The sequence below is a fragment of the Trachypithecus francoisi genome, unplaced genomic scaffold, assembly GCF_009764315.1.
Source record: "Trachypithecus francoisi isolate TF-2019V2 unplaced genomic scaffold, Tfra_2.0 Lachesis_group15, whole genome shotgun sequence".
Taxonomy (NCBI): domain Eukaryota; kingdom Metazoa; phylum Chordata; class Mammalia; order Primates; family Cercopithecidae; genus Trachypithecus; species Trachypithecus francoisi.
The window spans coordinates 77,078,005-77,096,801 of NW_022681460.1; the positions used below are offsets into that span (position 1 = coordinate 77,078,005).

At 39.7% G+C, this 18,797-nt stretch overlaps 1 pseudogene; it reads right to left on the bottom strand.

Annotated features, from left to right (window-relative positions):
* Positions 1–2,751: 2,751 nt before the first annotated feature.
* Positions 2,752–4,246, bottom strand: LOC117097404 (annotated as a pseudogene).
* Positions 4,247–18,797: the final 14,551 nt, after the last annotated feature.

Sequence of the window (18,797 nt, forward strand, 5' to 3'; positions counted from 1 at the left end):
AGTTATACCCATATTTCTGACTGCACAGGAGCTTGGTGTCCCTAACCCCTACAGTGTTCAAGGGTCAAGTGTGTGTGTGTGTGTGTGTGTGTGTGTGTATGTTCATCGTTTGTTAATGATCTTTTAGTTTTCACATTATCTCAAGGTAAATTTTAGAAATTCTACACCCTGCACTTCTAATTCTGTGTCTCAACCCCTTTCAAAGACTCATGACAATAGTCATCACTATAATCTTCCATTTCTCTACTGCTTGATCCACTTCTTGCATTTTAAAGTTGAGGCATCTCCCTTGCATAAGAAAAAGGGGATTCACCTACTACCTGAAAGACAATTTGAGTATTAATATTTTTCATGTATTTCTGATATCTGTAGGAAGGTATCATCTTAGCACAGATTTGAAAAGGTCTTTAAGAAGTATTACCTAATTTAATCTATAAACAACAATGAGTTTAGTGAGTAACCGAGGTGGTATTAAAATTTGGGTCTACAATGGAACAGAACAGACTCCTCAGAAATAATACCACACATCTACAGCCATCTGATCTTTGACAAACCTGAGAGGAACAAGAAATGGGGAAAGGATTCCCTATTTAATAAATGGTGTTGGGAAAATTGGCTAGCCATAAGTAGAAAGCTGAAACTGGATCCTTTCCTTACTCCTTATACGAAAATTAATTCAAGATGGATTAGAGACTTAAATGTTAGACCTAATACCATAAAAACCCTAGAAGAAAACCTAGGTAGTACCATTCAGGACATAGGCATGGGCAAGGACTTCATGTCTAAAACACCAAAAGCAACGGCAGCAAAAGCCAAAATTGACAAATGGGATCTCATTAAACTAAAGAGCTTCTGCACAGCAAAAGAAACTACCATCAGAGTGAACAGGCAACCTACAGAATGGGAGAAAGTTTTTGCAATCTACTCATCTGACAAAGGGCTAATACCCAGAACTTACAAAAACCTCAAACAAATTTACAAGAAAAAAACAAACAACCCCATCAAAAACTGGGCAAAGGATATGAAAAGACATTTCTCAAAAGAAGACATTCATACAGCCAACAGACACGTGAAAAAATGCTCATCATCACTGGCCGTCAGAGAAATGCAAATTAAAACCACAATGAGATACCATCTCACACCAGTTAGAATGGAAATCATTAAAAAGTCAGGAAACAACAGGTGCTGGAGAGGCTGTGGAGAAATAGGAATGCTTTTACACTGTTGGTGGGATTGTAAACTAGTTCAACCATTATGGAAAACAGTATGGCAATTCCTCAAGGATCTAGAACTAGATGTACCATATGACCCAGCCATCCCACTACTGGATATATAACCAAAGGATTATAGATCATGCTGCTATAAAGACACATGCACACGTATGTTTATTGCGGCACTATTCACAATAGCAAAGACTTGGAATCAACCCAAATGTCCATCTGTGACAGACTGGATTAAGAAAATGTGGCACATATATATACACCATGGAATATTATGCAGCCATAAAAAAGGATGAGTTTGCGTCCTTTGTAGGGACATGGATGCAGCTGGAAACCACCATTCTTAGCAAACTATCACAAGAACAGAAAACCAAACACCACATGTTCTCACTCATAGGTGGGAACTGAACAATGAGATCACTTGGACTCGGGAAGGGGAACATCACACATCGGGGCCTATCACGGGGAGGGGGGAGGGGGGAGGGGGGAGGGATTGCATTGGGAGTTATACCTGATATAAATGACGAATTGATGGGTGCTGACGAGTTGATGGGTGCAGCACACCAACATGGCACAAGTATACATATGTAACAAACCTGCACGTTATGCACATGTACCCTAGAACTTAAAGTATAATAAAAAAACAAACAAATAAATAAATATATAAAAATTTGCGTCTATCTGACTATATACCTCTTGCTCTCAACCAGTGTCTTATACAGCACACTCCTCTTCCTCTTTTCATGTTTTGCCATGATCTTACTTGTATTTTCCCACGTCAAAAGAAAGATGAGAGAGAAAATTTTTTATCTAGAAACCCACAAGGTTGTAGCCTCACTAACCTTCAAATAATAGGGAATACCCTGAACTTTTTTTTCAAATAGTTTTTTAATAAATAATGTATTCAGGCCGGGCACGGTGGCTCACGTCTGTAATCCCAGCACTTTGAGAGGCGGAGGCAGGCAGATCGTGAGATAAGGAGATGGAGACCATCCTGGCTAACACGGTGAAACCCTGTCTCTACTAAAAATACAAAAGATTAGCCTGGCGTGGTGGCAGGCACCTGTAGTCTCAGGTACTCCGGAGGCTGAGGCAGGAGAATGGTGTGAACCCAGGAGGTGGAGGTTGCAGTGAGCAGAGATTGCGCCACTGCACTCCAGCCTGAGCAACAAACAGTGCGAGACTCCATCTCAAAATATATATATAAATATAAATATAAATAAATAATGTATTCAAAGATTTTGAGCCACTACATAAAAAAGAATCCTACTCCCTAAGAAAAATATATAGATTTTGATAAGAGTTTAAATTCTGAGAGATTCAAGCCTAATGCCAAGCCTTTAAATTTCTACTGCTTCAATTCCAAAAAACTAGTGGATGGCAATTTTAGTGTACCAAACTCCACTGTGCTGTATGGTTTCTTTTCTCCTGACTCCGAAATCTTTATTCTGCTTCATTTACCCTTTCTTTGCTCCTTAATGGATCTTGCAATCCAGTTTCCAGATTTTTTTGTTTCCTTTAATAGAAAGCTTCACAACCATTTCCTGAGGACTTTTGCAGATGAAAACAAGCGGATAACATGATTCTTGACTGATGTTTGGAAACTGCTCCTTAAATTGCCTCTGAAACAAGCAATTAGGTCCAGACAGCCCAAAAGACAACCTGATGGATAGTTACTGGGGAATTCCACATCTTTCCCATGAAGAAGATGATACCTAACCTGGAGTTCTGAGACTTCTTGAAGGCAGAAGGAGGTTTTGGCTAGGACTGCTATCCAAAGTTGTCCTCTGTGGGAGATGTACCAGGATCTGCACTCCATCATTTTCTAATCCCTCTAACAAGCTGAGAAACCCAGGGCTGATATGTAGAGAGACATGAGCCACTGTCAAACCTCCCTGAAAGTCTTGATCCTGGATTCACAAGAAGTACTGAAATGAGTTGAATTCTAGTCCCAATCCTGCTGAATGGAAAGCCTTCTTCTGTGAGGCTGCACCTGCATGGTCAACCCACTGGGGAGGGGACTGCTATGTGCTGAGATTTACCAGAACTCCCAAAGGCTCTTCAGGAGATATACAAAATGGGGTCAGTGTCTCGTTCAAGGTTTCCTTAGCAATGGCCTGTATTGTCTCGTCTAGTCTGCTGTGATATTCTGCTAATGGATTTTCTTCTTCCAGGATCTTCCTGCTGTAAAGTCAATGGTGACCTTCTTAGAGAGTCGAGAGGCATGTCGAAGTTCTCTCAGCTCCTCTTCTCACTTCTCATTTGGTCTCCCACTCAAGTTTGGACAACCACTGGTTAGAGTCACTGGCAAAAAATCTGATCAGCATCAGTGACTTGGGTCCTTTGAAAACTAGCTCTATCCAACTCTAACAGCCTGTCTTTGTGCTTGATATCCTTCTCCAGACCAGACATAATTTGAAATTCTCGATAACATAGAAAGTCCTTGGCAGAGTTGTCCACCTTTCCAGAATTCTCTATCAATGGCATAAGCTTTTTTAGCAGTTTCTGGCTCTCATTTGAGTCATGCTGCAAAATATCCTGTTCTTCGTGAGTACATACCGTTGTGACACAGAATAAGCAAGGGCTGGCACCCTCTTGTTCACAAACAACAGGCCCACAGATCAGAGAGCTACTGATGAGCTTGTACTTCTGGCCCAGGCAATCACAAGGATGGCAACTGGGGAGCAGACTGCAAGCCTGTGGGTCCCCCTCTTGTAAATTGTAAATTGACAAACTTTGTCTTCTTCTTAAAGGAGTTGCTGTTCTCTCATGCTTTGGGCAAATTAAAAGGTGTTTTACCTCCGCAGCTGTGTCAGGTTCAGCAAATACAGGAAATTCCTGTCTGTCTCTCCCTTTCCTCCTACCCAGCTTTAGCTGGTCCCTTGATTTCTGCCCATCTAAAGTTTCATCTTTTTGGAAGCACTGTGCATGATCTCCTTGCTGACATCCAGGCCGAAAGTTTTCCCCAGCTGCTGGGTGTACCATTACACCAGTGGCTCCTTGGATGCTGCCCCAGCCACTGTCATCTTTCCCGGACAGAACCAGCTGGGCTTAACGCTAGTTTTTTGATGTAAGTGAGTGCAAATATATAGCTTTTTTGCTCCAGAGGCCAAATTTTAACCTGAGTGAGTTAACGATTCAAGTTAACTTCTAAACACCACAAACTAAGCACAACCTCAGTGAGAATTTAAAAAGACTAGGCTAATATCTTACTAATTTACATAGTTGCAGTATTTTGTTATGTACAAATGAATTTCTCAGGAAAATTTTTTAATGTTTTATAAGAGTCTTGTGAAGTGGGTATCATTAGCCTTGTTTTACAGATGTCAGAAAAAATACATGGAAGTAAACGGTAGATTTGTTTCCCAATTTCAAATTCACTCTTCTTAAAATTAAATTGTTAAATTGATTTAATGTTTACCTTTGAAAAGTTGGGTAAATAATCATGGCTCCTTCTCTACTGGAGTATGAACAAGGTTGAAATATCCCTCTTCTGCACTTCAACTCTAGGTTTTGACAGCAGAGAAGCTGTTTATACTGGAACATCTGGCAAAATCTGTTTGTTGTTGCATATCCACAGTAGTGTGACCAAGAGAGACCCAGTGGTATCTGGTCACTCCAAGTAGACTGTGTTGATCAAATGTTATTATCTTGATGTAGGTAACATGGAAATATAGCATAGTTACAAGCCCAAGAAGCTTTTTGGGAATGCCATTTATTTCCAAAAAAATGTTAAAGGCAAAATTTACCATGTACTGTAATTTCTTATTAAAAACAAATACAGACCTGTATCAGTTAATGAAAGGGATGCATTCTAAAACTGCATCATTAGGCAATTTCATCATTGTGCAAACATCAGAGTGTACTTACACAAACCTAGATGGTATAGCCTACTACACAAGTGAGTATATGGTATAGCCTATTGCCCCAAGGCTACAAACCTATAAGGCATGTCACGGTACTGAATACTGAATCCTGTAGGCAACTGTAACATAATGGAAATACTTGTGTATCTAAACATATGTAAGCATAAAATGGTACAGCAAAAATACAGTATTATGATCTTATGAGACCACAGTCATATATTCACACTTAGTGACCAAAATGTCATTATGCAGTGCATGCACTGCACAAGTCAACTCTTTCAATTGAGAAGAATACTTAGAAAATATAAAAATCTCCACTTGGCTATTGGACTGATTATTTGTTTGTTTATTCAAATGTTCTGGTCTTCTTTAGACACTGCCTATTAATATTTGAGTATTTCATAAGTATATACAATTTTATATCCTTTCTCCAGTTGTATGGCCAGTTTGTGCCTCACACAGACCTGTAAAATCCATTATTTCATTTCATCCTTTCAACAGGAATGGCTATGACAGAATGCAGTCACTGAGATAGACTTTCCTATTAGATTAGGAAACTCAGGGTCAGAATATTAGTTATTTGCTCAAGTGCTTATATTTCTCCGAAGAGGCATAAATTAGTGAAGTCTTCACTTGACAGTTATAATTAAGGAATGATGTATTACTTAAGCTAGCAAATGATTATTCTATAAAATAAAAATCAAAGCAGGACATTGAATAATGAAGCTGAAAACCAGTTTGCCTTGCCATGGACATTATTTTAATTACTTGTTTTACTTATTTATCATTATTAATGGCTCTATTATTGGAGAGATTGAAATGTGCCAAATATTTACTATATATTTTACATGTATTATCTCACATGAGTTTATTCTTCCTATGAAAGAATATGAAGATATGGTTATCCACATTTTAAATATGAGTTACCTAAGATTTTAACAGGGAGCTTTTTCAAAATCACATGACCAATAACATAATAAAATCAGGATTTCAAGTGTTTCAGATTCTGAAGAAATTACTTCTAGCCAGTAAGCAATAATATATCAAACACCAGAGTTCAAAACACCACACACCTATGTGCACCATCCACATACTTTTGTGCACATGTATGCACACACATCTAAACAATATAGAAATGTCAATTGTTTGGTATGTGAAATGCCTTTTTTTTCCTTGATATTTTATTCCCCAAGCAGGCATAGGTGCTTTAGAATTGTAATGGCTTCGCTCTAGGAGACCCATGATACAAGGGACTGCAAAGACTCGAAAGGAGTTATTTCATTCCATAGGGACCATATTATGCATGTTATGAATGTTTAAGGTAGAGTGCACAGTCTGTCATGTCAACTCTCATCTACTTCAATGACAGATTATTTTTCTTCCAGCACTGGTGGTTTGAATATATCAGCTACCAAAAAAGAGGACATTTTTCTTGGAGTTTAAACACACAAAAAAATCATGATAGAACCACAAAACAGAATTCAAGTAGCATTAAAACTCTGACCTAAACCCACAAAAGCAAAGAAATGTAACATTTAGCCAAACAATTCAATAAGCATCAGAGTCCTTAATTCACCCTGGATAGACAGTAGTAGTTACATACAACACACACAAACTTACATTTGTGGAGTATTATTATGTGCAGGATACTATGCTAAATGTTATACATGAATTATCTCATTTACTCTTCACCATAAGCTTGTGAGATAACAATGATGATTACTACTTTTTTCAGTATGAGAAAATTGAAGCTCAGAAAGGTAACATTAACTTGTTCAAGGGCACTCAGCTAGAAACAGACAGGGCTGGAGTTCCAACATAGGCTTCAGAAACTAAGCTCATAACTTCCACGTCTATGTACACATATAATGTATTTGCATTAAAGCAGAGAAACCAAATTTTAGCACTAGGGAAATTCAAATTTACATGAAGCAAACATCAAAATGTCCAGAAGTCAATTTGTATGACAAAATATTCAAAAGGTGATATTCATTCATGAAACATATTCAGGCTTCTAAAAAATCTTTGCTAGACTCTCACTTCACTAAATGATGTCTTCAAATAACATTTGTCTATTTTGCTTGAGGCTCTTGCTGAGATTAAAACAGTAGGGGGTGGGGGTGGAATGTTTTAAAAGGTTAAAGGAAGTATATTTTCTAGTATACTTTAACCTTTTTGAAAATGGAAAGCCATATTTGATCCATTTGTGTCCTAGATTTATGTTGGCAAACAACTCTCGTCACTTGAGCCAACTCTAACCAACCCATGCACCTTGAAATTAATCCTGAGATCATGCCCAGAGAACAGTGATTGATTAGTATTGTCTGTCATGGCAGGGGCGTGGCAGCATGCATGACCTGTATTTGACAGCCCTGCCCTAGACAAACAAATCCACCCCTCCTGAAATACACTCCAGAGAAATCTGTGTCTACAAGCAGGGAAAGTAGAAGGGAGGGAGGGAGGGAGGAAAGAGGGAAGAAAAGGAGAGAGGAAGAGAAAGGCAGGAGGGAAGGGAGGGAGAAAGGAAGGAAAGGAGAGAGGCAGAAAGGAAGAAAGGAGGAAAGAAGGTAGATAGAAGGAAGGAGGGCGGGAGGAAGGGGAGAGTGAAAGAAGGAAGACTTAGGACAACTGTCTTGATAATTGGTTAAAGGATAAAGGAGTAAATTTTGACCTGAAATGTCCAGACTGATTAACTCCATGGTTAAAACTGACTTGGTAATGGTTGAACTTTGCACATATTTTGTTTTTGTATCACCTATCCATCAAGTATCTCCTTACTCCCCCACACAAGCAGCACACCCACCCTTGCCACCATAACTGAACTCAACTATTTCCCTGTCCATGTTTCCCTTCTTCTTTCCCTCTCTGTTGCTATAGTTCCTTAGTTCACATCATGCCTCCTTGATGAATCCTGCCACAGGTGGCCTAGGGCAAGATCTTAAAGGTTGTCTCTCAAGTGACCCCAAAAGGCTTCATTGTGGTGATTTTACCACAATCCCCGAGGTGTCCTTAAAGCTCTACAGATGAGGACACCAAAGGTCACCTAGCTGGTTGGTGACAAAACTGGTAATTTAAACTCAACTTTTCCACATTTCAGATGTGCCTGACTATCACCTCCTAACCTGCCCAATATAATCCTTTTCTAGCAACTGGAATATTGCGCTTTATTCTCTAACCCATCCCTTTACTGTCTCTTTCTCTTTATTCACTGGCCTTTACATGTGAATAGACTGTCTCTCCAGTGAGCCTGGGAAAGCTCCATGGGCTGAATTCTTGGAGAAGCAGTGTGAGTTGGGGAAGAAAAGCAAAGTTAGCCATCGGAAGACTGGGCCTCCACTTCTGGCTCTACAACATTCTAGCAAGGTAACCCCGGTTAAGTCATCTCTCTGAAACTGAGTTTCCTCATCCATAAAGTGGGGTGAATAATTACCTCTTCTATTGCCCAAGGTTGTTCTAAGGACCAGTAAGGTGTTGTGTTTGCCAGCAGTTGGTAATTTATTAAATACTATGTGCCTGGAGGCATTGTTACATTCCTTTTATGCCCTGCTCAGCCTTAGTTTCACAGAAGGGGCAGATCTGGCCTCCTGGACTTTTGTACTTCAGCCTCACAAATGCTATTCCCTGAACAGACGTTACCCCTGAACAGACTGGGCTTTCCCTCCGGATCCCATTCCCACTTTCTCACTCCACAAAACTCTGCACAATATAAATATGACCACTGATATAATATTGGTGAGGCATTTATTTTGTTTTCTAGCCTTTGTCAATGTTGACATTCATAAAGAAGGATTGTTTTAATACTGACTTAATACTGTGTGGCATATGATGAAACAGCACTGCTGCCGTTTATAACTTTATTCTGAAGAAAATGTAGTCCCGTACCTGCCAACATCTGAAAGCTATAAATAGTGAGAAAAATCGAGAAGCCTAAAAACTCCATTGAAATGTATTGGATTTGGAGAGTTTCTTGGATGGCCAGAGTGGAAAAATATTTTGCTAAAAAATAGGGAGTGTTGCTCCGACTGGCATACAGGCAGACGGTTTAGTTAGTATTTACCCAGCCTGTGGCAAGGGAACACTCGGCTGTTTATTTCAGTGGAGGGGATGTTGGTAGACGCTGTTTGTCTAGTCAGAAATGCCCTTTGAGACTGCAAGGCTACCTGTGACCAATTTTCAACTAAATTTATCTTTGGACTTTGTGTAAGTAATCCAGCCTTCACCAAATCCATTTGGTCTTCTGTTTGACCATGTCACAGAATCCTTACTAAAAATCTCCCAGCTTAGGCCCACAATGATGGCTTCTGGTTATTCAGCCAAAGCTGAATTTGAGACTGAAATGTGAGCTCTGGATAAGTAGACTGAGTTTTGTTTAATGTAGGAAATAGCTATCACTTATTAAATAAAATAGACTGATATTTAACCAGTCATTTTCAAACCTCTTTGCCCCTTGCTCCATGGAAGAATAAATAACACATACAATTATTGACCATCGATCATGGTAACTAGCTTCATTTCATGAAAGCAATTTATGTTTTACTTTATTTCTTACTTGAAAGTGCAGCTAAGGTTTTTAATAACTACTTTCATTGCCATTCTGACACTGATATGGTGAACGCTTAAAAAATGTATTATTTTTCACTTTCAAGCACTGCAAGTGTATGTTCTTTTGACAAAACCCAATAGTTTAAAGCACAGAATGACTGTAATAAAGGGCAAAAATGTGTTTCCCAAATTGTGATTAAATAGCAATTACTCTTTGTTAATCAATTTTATTTATTTTCCTTGGCATTCATTTTCATGTGTAATCCCATGGTGTTTTGGGGGCATTATTATCAAACTGCTCAGATTGAAAGATAGCTCTTTTGAGCCTGACAAAATACTCAGGCAAAGACTATATCTCCACAACAGTTCACAAACATTTGAGTAGGGTAAAAATCAGGCATAAAGATTTGTGAAGCAGGGCTATGATTTTTTTTTTAACCTATTGTTTTTCTTGTATTTCCATTTATCCCCACATCCTTGTTTCTGCATAATTAACCATTTAATTTTCTCTAAAATCCCGTGAACAGTCATTATTACCCCATTTTATAGATGATAGAATTCTAGCCAGGGGAAATAAGATCCTCGCGCAGGAAGTTGCATGGCCAGGATTTACCCCCACACCCTCCCGTGAGTCTGACTCCCATGCCTGGGCTCTTTCTGCCGGGCCTCAGAGTCTCACAAGGGCAGGAATCTGCAGCCCAAGCTTCCTGTCAAGTTGACAAATGTGTTAAATTCAAAGATAAAAGCCTCCATGTTAGGCTGTCAAGGGGTCAGTTAGCCTGAGCCTTAACATCCTCCTTAGCTCTATTCCCATACAGAAGCTCTTCTTGAGCTCGTTGCTGCAGCAACAGAATTCAAATGTAGCGGGGAGCCCCCACTACAAAGATTTTGACAGTGGAGCTGTAGCATATGTAGAATGGGCCCTGCTTCTGCAAGTCCCAGGGAGCTCAGTGTAACTTACATGTGGTGGCACCACACCAGAGTATCAAGGCATCCTAATGAAGAGCTACTGTCTGGTGGAGAATGTGCAGAGAAACTACTCTTTGGGATTAATCCATGTAGAAGAATTGGCAATTCCACACAAAAAGAAGAAGATACACACTTCAAAAAAAAGAAATGTGGGGAACCCAGAATGAGAACAGCACTGAGACAGATGTTTTTATTTTCAATTTGCTGTCAATTTGTCTCCTATTACTTTTCTACTGAAAGCCTCATACTGTTAGTTTCAGTATTAAAAAAGAATAATCTTTAAACACTTAAGATTGTTTTTTCTAGACACTCATCATTGGAAGTTTTAAGATTATAACCCACTATCTCTTCAGCTACATCAAAAACAATAATTAATAATAATAATAATAAATAATGACTCTGCTATCCAAGAGTCAGCCATTTATTTCTTTGCCTTAAATATCAATACCAAGAACCAAATCAAAGCCAAATATATTACCAGATGCCATTGTTGTCTAAGTCATGGAAACAGAAAGAAAGCAATGTGGAAATCTACAAAGAGAAGAGAAAAAGAAAGTGAAGAAGTGAGTACAGAATCACAGATTGGAAAGTAGCAGAACACCATAGAATATTTTGGTCTTGGAGGCCAAGTAGATCTAAGCTCAAATCCCAGCTAAGAAACTTGCAAGATCTTGAGTATTCAGCAAATTATTTCACCTGTCTAAGCATCAATTTCTTCACTAATAAAAATAATATTCATCTCATATAGTATAAGTAATAAAGAAGAAAGAGTGGCATATTTGATAATGATGTCTACTAACCTAGAAGAAAATATAAAATATCATCTTGTCCAACTCCCCATCCAGTATAGAAATCCTCTTTTTAGCATCTCTGTTCGAGAAAGGCCACCTGCTGAAGATGGACCGTACTATCTAACAAAATGGTCATTCTCTCCATAACTATACTTATAAGAAATTTATTCTTAAAATTAAGCCAAAGCTTACTTCACCTTAACTTCAAAATAATAACAATTCTTAAAAGATGGGACTGAGACCTGTCATGATGCACCATTGGGAACTACTCCTCACCTGTTCTGGAGGTCGTCCTTGTCTCAGAAACTGCTACTTGGTCTTTGGTCCTTGGTCCTCGTCTCAGATATGGCTGCTCTGAGACTGACAATCACCTGAGTCCCTGAGACTTTTCTAACAAGAAAAGTTCACAGGTCATCCTTATCCCATCCTGTAAAAGTGTGCAATTCATTTGTATTAGTTTTTTTCCACCCACAAAAGTCATAAGGAGTCAAAGCAGCAGCACAGTTTGAAAAGCATAGGGAAAAAAAGACTGAAATATTATTTCTACTGTTAACATGTTGGTGTCCTTCTGCTATTTTTCTTTCATGTATGGATATGTATTTTTCAGCAGAATGGTATCATGCTACATACGTCAGTTTGTAGCCTTCTTACTATGTTCAGATAATTAGAAGACAGAGATGCTAGGCTCAGAGGCTCATCATCTTTCAGGATACTGTGACAACAGACTGGTAGAGAAGTGAATAAAGTAGACACCCCCTGTATAATCAAATCAAATTATAATTCAATGATCCAGTCTTCTACCTATGAATCTTCATTACTGTTTGTAATCTTAAGAGTGCTTTTTAAACTTGTAAAACATTGGGAGTTTTTCAGGTTTATCTAATTAAACAGTAATTAATGTCAAAGAGGCATATTCTCATATTCATCTATAATATCTAAATGTCTGTCATATTCTCTGCTAAAATACAGAGACACTAAGACCCTGTGTTATACCTAGAAATACTTGTCTAACAGCTTCATCCATAAAAGAGGATTGGGTTAGTTTTGTAATCTCGGGGATTATCAGTGTATCTTGGTTGTTTATTCACAATAAGACAAGGCAATGTGGATAATCAGGCCTAGGAACATGACCCAACAACCAGATGTGACAGGCCCTGGGAGAGTCTGGCTCCCAGGAGAGGTTTAACAGGGAAAGTGGGGTGTGGTGTCCAAGGCCTGCAGCAACTCTAATGTCTGCTCAAACATAATGACTGGGAACTTCTGGGAAAAGGACTTCGTTAGAATCATCTCTGTGTTCCTATGGCATTCCATGGAGACTGGCATATCATAATAACTCTTCATGTTATTGTGTGCCTGTTCTATTCCCCACTCCACTCTAGTCATCTCACCTGTGTAATCTCATTCAACACTCACAAAATCCCAATGAAACAGGAGTTGCCAACCACATTGTAAAGATAAGGAACTAAAACCCATGGAAACAATTAGTTCATAGCCATGTAGCACAGGAAGTACGGAGCAAGCATTCACTGATTTGTTTTATTTATTGAGTACCTACTACATACCAGAAACTGTCTAAGGGCTGAGGATAGAGACCCTGTGCTCATGGTACTTACATTCTGGGAGGTCAAGGCAAGGGAAATAAACAAAGTCATCAAATAAATGCACAAGGTAATTCTAGAGGATATTAAGTGTCACAAAGACAAAACAGCACCATAAAGTGCCAGGAACTAACTGGTAGTGGGAGAAGAGGACTGATTTAGACAGAGTAGTCAGGAAGGTTCCCCCAAGAAGAAACTTTAGCTGAAAATTCCATGAATAGAACAATCCAGGAATGTGATGATCTGAGGGAAAAGAGTATAAAGGCTGGGAGGCAAGAACAGACCTGACATTTTTAAAAAACAGAAAGAAGGCATATTAAAAAAAAAAAAAAAAAAGGTAAAGAGCGGTGTGCAATGATGACAGAGGTAGGCAGTGGCCAGATTATCTAGATCCTTACGGGTCATGGTAAAGAGTTGGGATTTTATTCTAAACATGGTGAAAACTTTGTGGAAGATTTGAAACAAGAGAGAAATATGATCTGATTTATAACTTTTAGAGATAAAAAGCACAGTCTTACTCCAAAGCCCAGGCTCTTAATCCTGGGGTAATGATGTGTTTTGAAGAGTTGGTGTCCAAATAATATGGAATAAAGGAAAAATAATGACATAGTTCAAGAAGCAGAAATGAGCCCAATGTGTGAGAAGGGAACTGGAATTTGTAGTAAGCGTAGTGAATAAGAACAGTCTGCATCGGAGGGATGGATTGCTCAGAGGTTCCTGGTCCCAGCTATCAATCAAGGACCCAGACCGTAGGAGGAGTCATCTGACCAAAGCAAGCCAGCAACCAGCTCTTGGATGGACAAATGTACTGGGAAGATTATCAGAACAGGAACAAGAGGGAAGTGGATAAGGAAGAAGCTGAGGATTTGTGGGTACTGACAGAAAAAGAAAGGGAAGAAAGCCTCAGGATGAGGAACTTGGAAAATAGAAAATACAGTTTGGGGACTGACAGGTAAACTCTGTGATCAGCACTGCCTTTTCTTCTGATCCAATTAGCTTCCAGGAAATACTGTGTAGAACTTGCAGACGTTCACATTCTGTTTGGTGTAGGTAGTGCTGCATCTCTGGGTGAAATAAAAATGGAGGAGGAATTTCTTACACTGGGAAAACAAGAAAATACAAGGCAAAGGAAATTGGGAAGGAAAAAAGCTCCAAGTTTAGCACGATTTTTTCTTATTAACCTCTAGTTCTTATTAATCATCTCCTTAATTTTCTCAAGGCACACATCATGCTTATTTAATTGACTGTTATAAAATTTTGCAGGATTATTGAAGTTACAACCATAGGTAAATTGAGTGCTGTAAACGCAATGTAATTTTCACAAAGCTAATAAACTTATTCTCCCTTTTTTATCTTTTCTGCTCTGTTTTCTCTCCCTCTTTCTGTGTCTCTCTCATTTCCTTCATTTTCTCTCTCCCCCTTGGTCCCTCCTTTCCTCTTTGTATGTTTGTATGTACATAAGTAAAATAAAATAACAAAAAAGAGTTTTCAGGGAATCAGGATGAACTGGTATTTTCTGTGAGTTTATCTTTTATATTTCTTTGAATATGAGAGCAACATTTGCCTTTCTCTAGGTTTGAAGCACATTTTAAATTATCCAGAAATTCTTTTTGAAAAATCACTGAAAAGAACGTCTGCTTCGTGGTTCACTGGTGTTTTCTGTAAGTTCTTTCGTTATTTGGTTATAACTCATTTGGATCTGAAGACATGAAACCATTTAAATCAACCAGATAGTGGGTTCCCTCACTATCTCTCATGGACTTGTGTTTCAGTTTCTTCTTGATGATGTTTCTTTTGTTCTATTTCATTTGAAGAGCCTTGCTGGAGAATGTAAAAGGAAAATAGGAGCTGAGGAGTTCTGCTTTCTGTGTGTCATCTGTTAACATTGCACCATCTGCCCTGGGCAACTGGCCTATTCCTTCCTCGTTTTTCTGGGTAGTAAACAGATTTACTCAAAGGAAAAAAGAAAGGGGAGAACAAAGGGTGTGCTGCATCAGAGGTGGGGGATGGGAGTGGAATGGCACCCACTGGTGCAAGATCACAGGCTGCTTACCACATGCCACTGTTAGGCCCCAAATCCACTTGCTTGCTCCCATATCTGTTAAGGCCTCTCTGCACAGCTCCCACCAAAGATTTTTAAGAGAAAATAGGGGTAATAATGGACAGCAGTTGGCTTTATCTGTGACTGCCATAACCGCCATAGAGAGAGATCAGTCTTCATCATCTTTAGCTTTCAAAACCTGACTCACAAAACTCTTCTGTGCAACTTTCCTTTCACCAGTACCCCCTACTTGTGTAGATCTCATTCCCAAAACTCACAGCCAATCCTTCTCGTCTCTGTGCTGCATCTATAGGTTGCACAGATGCTACTATTAGCTTTATCACACTGCAACGTACTGTTTTTTTTTTGTATCTATCTCTTAGTTGACTGATCAGTGTGCGAATTTGCTAGAACTGCTATACCAAATTGCCATAAATTGGGTGGCTTAAACAACAGAAATGTATAGTCTCACAGTTCTGGAAGCAGCAAGTCCAGATGAAAGTGTCAGTAGAGTTTTTTTTTTTTTCCTGAGAACTGGGAGGGAGAACCTGTCCGATGTCTCTCTCCTCGCTTCTGGTGGTTTGCTGACAATCTTTGACATTCTTGGCTTCTAGAGGCATCATCCCAATCTCTGCCTTCATCTTCACATGACATTTTCCTGATATGCATATCTGATTCTTTGTATGGCATTCTTTTTGTAAGAATGCCAGTGAGATTAGGGGCTCACCCAACTCCAGGATGACCTCATCTTGAATTATAACTGCAGTGACCTGATTTCCAAATAAAGTCATATTCCAAGATACTGGAGGTGAGGACTTCAACATATACATTTTGAGGGCACATGATTCAACCCATAACAGTCAGGTTCCATGTTTAATTCATGTCATACTTGACATCTACTACACTGCCAAGTCTTCACCTGAAATCCAAGGCCCTCAAAAATATACATTTAATTGGCTTAAATATCTCTTCCACTTTCAGTATAGATGCAGGCCAAATTGAGTATATGAGTTAAATTTTTCTTTCTCAGAGGTAGCACCATTAGGAAACCAGAAAAGCTCTGAAAACAGAAAAGTCTCTGATCTCAAGAGACTTATTCTATTTTATGGTTTCTTGATGATGCTACCTCTTAGAAAATGAGTGTGGCAAATACTACAATGACATGAGCCCAAGGTATAGTGGGAAGCCACAGGCCACAAAGATTGAGCTGAATCTCCAAAGGTAAGTTTGGTCCCCTGCTATGCGCCGGATAATGGGCTGGATGTACATTTAGTCTCCTAAATGTGACGATGTACATCCAGCCACTTATCTGGTGCATAATAGGGGACCAGCCTTTTGCTTTGACTCTCTTGGCCTAACTCCTGAAGAATGAGGCCCATGAAACTTAAATCACATTCATTCTGCAGATCCCTGCAAAGACAGATTTCCTGCTCCTCCTTCAGTTCACTTTATCCTCTAATAGAATTCAAGAATGATGCAATGTAGTTGTGAACAGGGCACAAGACTCTCTTAAAGAGGCTCACAGTCTGGTGGGAAAACAAGTGTGGCAAATATTACAATGGCATGAGCCCAGGGTACAGTGGAAAACCAGAGGCTATAAAGATTGAGCTAGATCTTCAAAGGTAAGGAACAGTGAGCCAGGTGAGGAGGTGGGCAAAGATTTTCTAGACATTAGGCATAACATTACAGAATTCCAGAGGTCAGAGAGTAGCAAGTCATACCAGCATCTTAATTCATTTAGGCCACTATAACAAAAATATTATAGACTGGGCGGTTTAAATGGCAAATATTTGCTTCTCAAAGTTCTAGAGGCTGGGAAGTTCAAGATCAAGGTGTCAACAAATTCAGTGTCTGTTGAGGGCCCACTTCCTGTTTCATAGAAGGCCCAGGATTTTTATTCCACATCCCCACATGGCTGAAAGGGTGAGAGAGCTCTCTGGAGTGTTTTTATGAGGGCACTAATCTCATTCATGGGGATTTCACCCTCATGACTTAATCGCTCTCAAAGGCTCTGTCTCCTAATACATCACCATGGGGTTGGTATTAGGATTTGGGGGTGGGATCATAAATATTCAGTGCATAACACCCACTGTGCTGTTTGAGTACAGCCCTAAGAGTCTGGGGTCAGATCAAGAGTATCAGGCAAGTCACGCTAAGGAGCTTGGACTTTAGGTAAGAACTGAAGGGTTGTGAGCACTGGACTAGCACTGCCAGATTTGTGATTTAGAAAGATCACAGATGGGCCGGGCGAAAGAAAGATCACAGATGGCCAGGTGCTGCGGCTCACACCTGTAATCCCAGCACTTTGGGAGGCCGAGCTGGGTGGATCAAGGGTCATGAGATCGAGATCATCCTGACCAACATGGTGAAACCTCATCTCTACTAAAAATACAAAAATTAGCTGGGCGTGGTGGTGCACACCTGTAGTCCCAGCTACTCGGGAGGCTGAGGCAGAAGAATCGCTGGAACCCAGGAGGTGGAGGTTGCAGTGTGATGAGACCATGCCATTGTACTCCAGCCTGGTGACAGAATGAGACTCTGTCAAAAAAAAAGAAAGAAAGAAAGAAAGAAAGAAAGAAAGAAAGAAGAAAGAAAGAAAGAAAGAAAGAAAGAAGGAAGGAAGGAAGGAAGGAGGGAGGAGGGAGGGAGGGAGGGAGGGAGGAAGGAAGGAAGGAAGGAAGGAAGGAAGGAAGGAAGGAAGGAAGGAAAAGAAAAAATGAAAAGACAACAAGAATTTACGGATCAGAGGATATTAGTTAGGAACATATCGTGCAACCCAGAAGAGAAAGAATCACAGAGACTTGTGCTGAAGATACACGGTAGGGACAGCGAGAATCAAGAGAGGCTGTGGAAATTCTCTAAGCTCCACTGAGATCCCCTGGTATCCTTGGTAACATCTTCTGTGCACCATCCTCCAGCTGCACTTTTGCTTGCATGCCCACATCCACCTCACATCTGAAACTTTCCTTTGGCGAACACTTTTCGCATTGGAGTGCCTTGCCCACAGGCATAAAAAAGCCCAAAGTGCCTAAAAGTTCACTTTCCATACACCACCCCCACCACCACTAACCCCTCAAATCCCACAGCCTTTAGAGAGGGATTATAAAATATAAAATCTTAAAGCCCAGTTGCTTTGATCATGCTTGGGACAAATCCCAAGACCCAAGTTACATTCCAGTATTTTCCATGGGCTCAGGCTGAAGCTACTCTCGGAACATGCTGCCTGAAACTGCACCCTTCCCTATCTTGCTTCCCTCACTCTTTTCCCAGGTTCTCCTGGAAGTACTTCCTTCATAAATCACTTACACATGAAACCTTCCCCTGAGATGTCCTTTAGATGATCCTGTACTAAGATAGAAGATTGAGAGCTATTGAAAAAACTAGAGGTGTCCAGAGCTTAGTAAGTGACTGGATGTGGGAAGCTATATTATTAACTAAAAGAAAAAATATTCAGTGAAACTCAAACTATGTTTATAAACAAGTATGTGAAAAAGGACAAATACTACTCAAGTAGAAAGTTAATTTCCTAAGTCCAGTTTTTACTCTTTCTTTGACTCTGAGGGAAGAAAGAGTTTTTGCACCATTCAATTGCTCCAGCTTTGTTACTCTAAATTTAGGACACAAATAGAGTGCTGTGGAAATCCATCTTTCTTTAGAAGAATTTTAATATAATAGCCTTTGTATCAAGTAGCTAAGAATGGATTGGAATCCCAGCCAGATTCTCTGGCTGCTTCCTCACTGCCTGCCTCTTGCGATACCCCCTCCCTTCC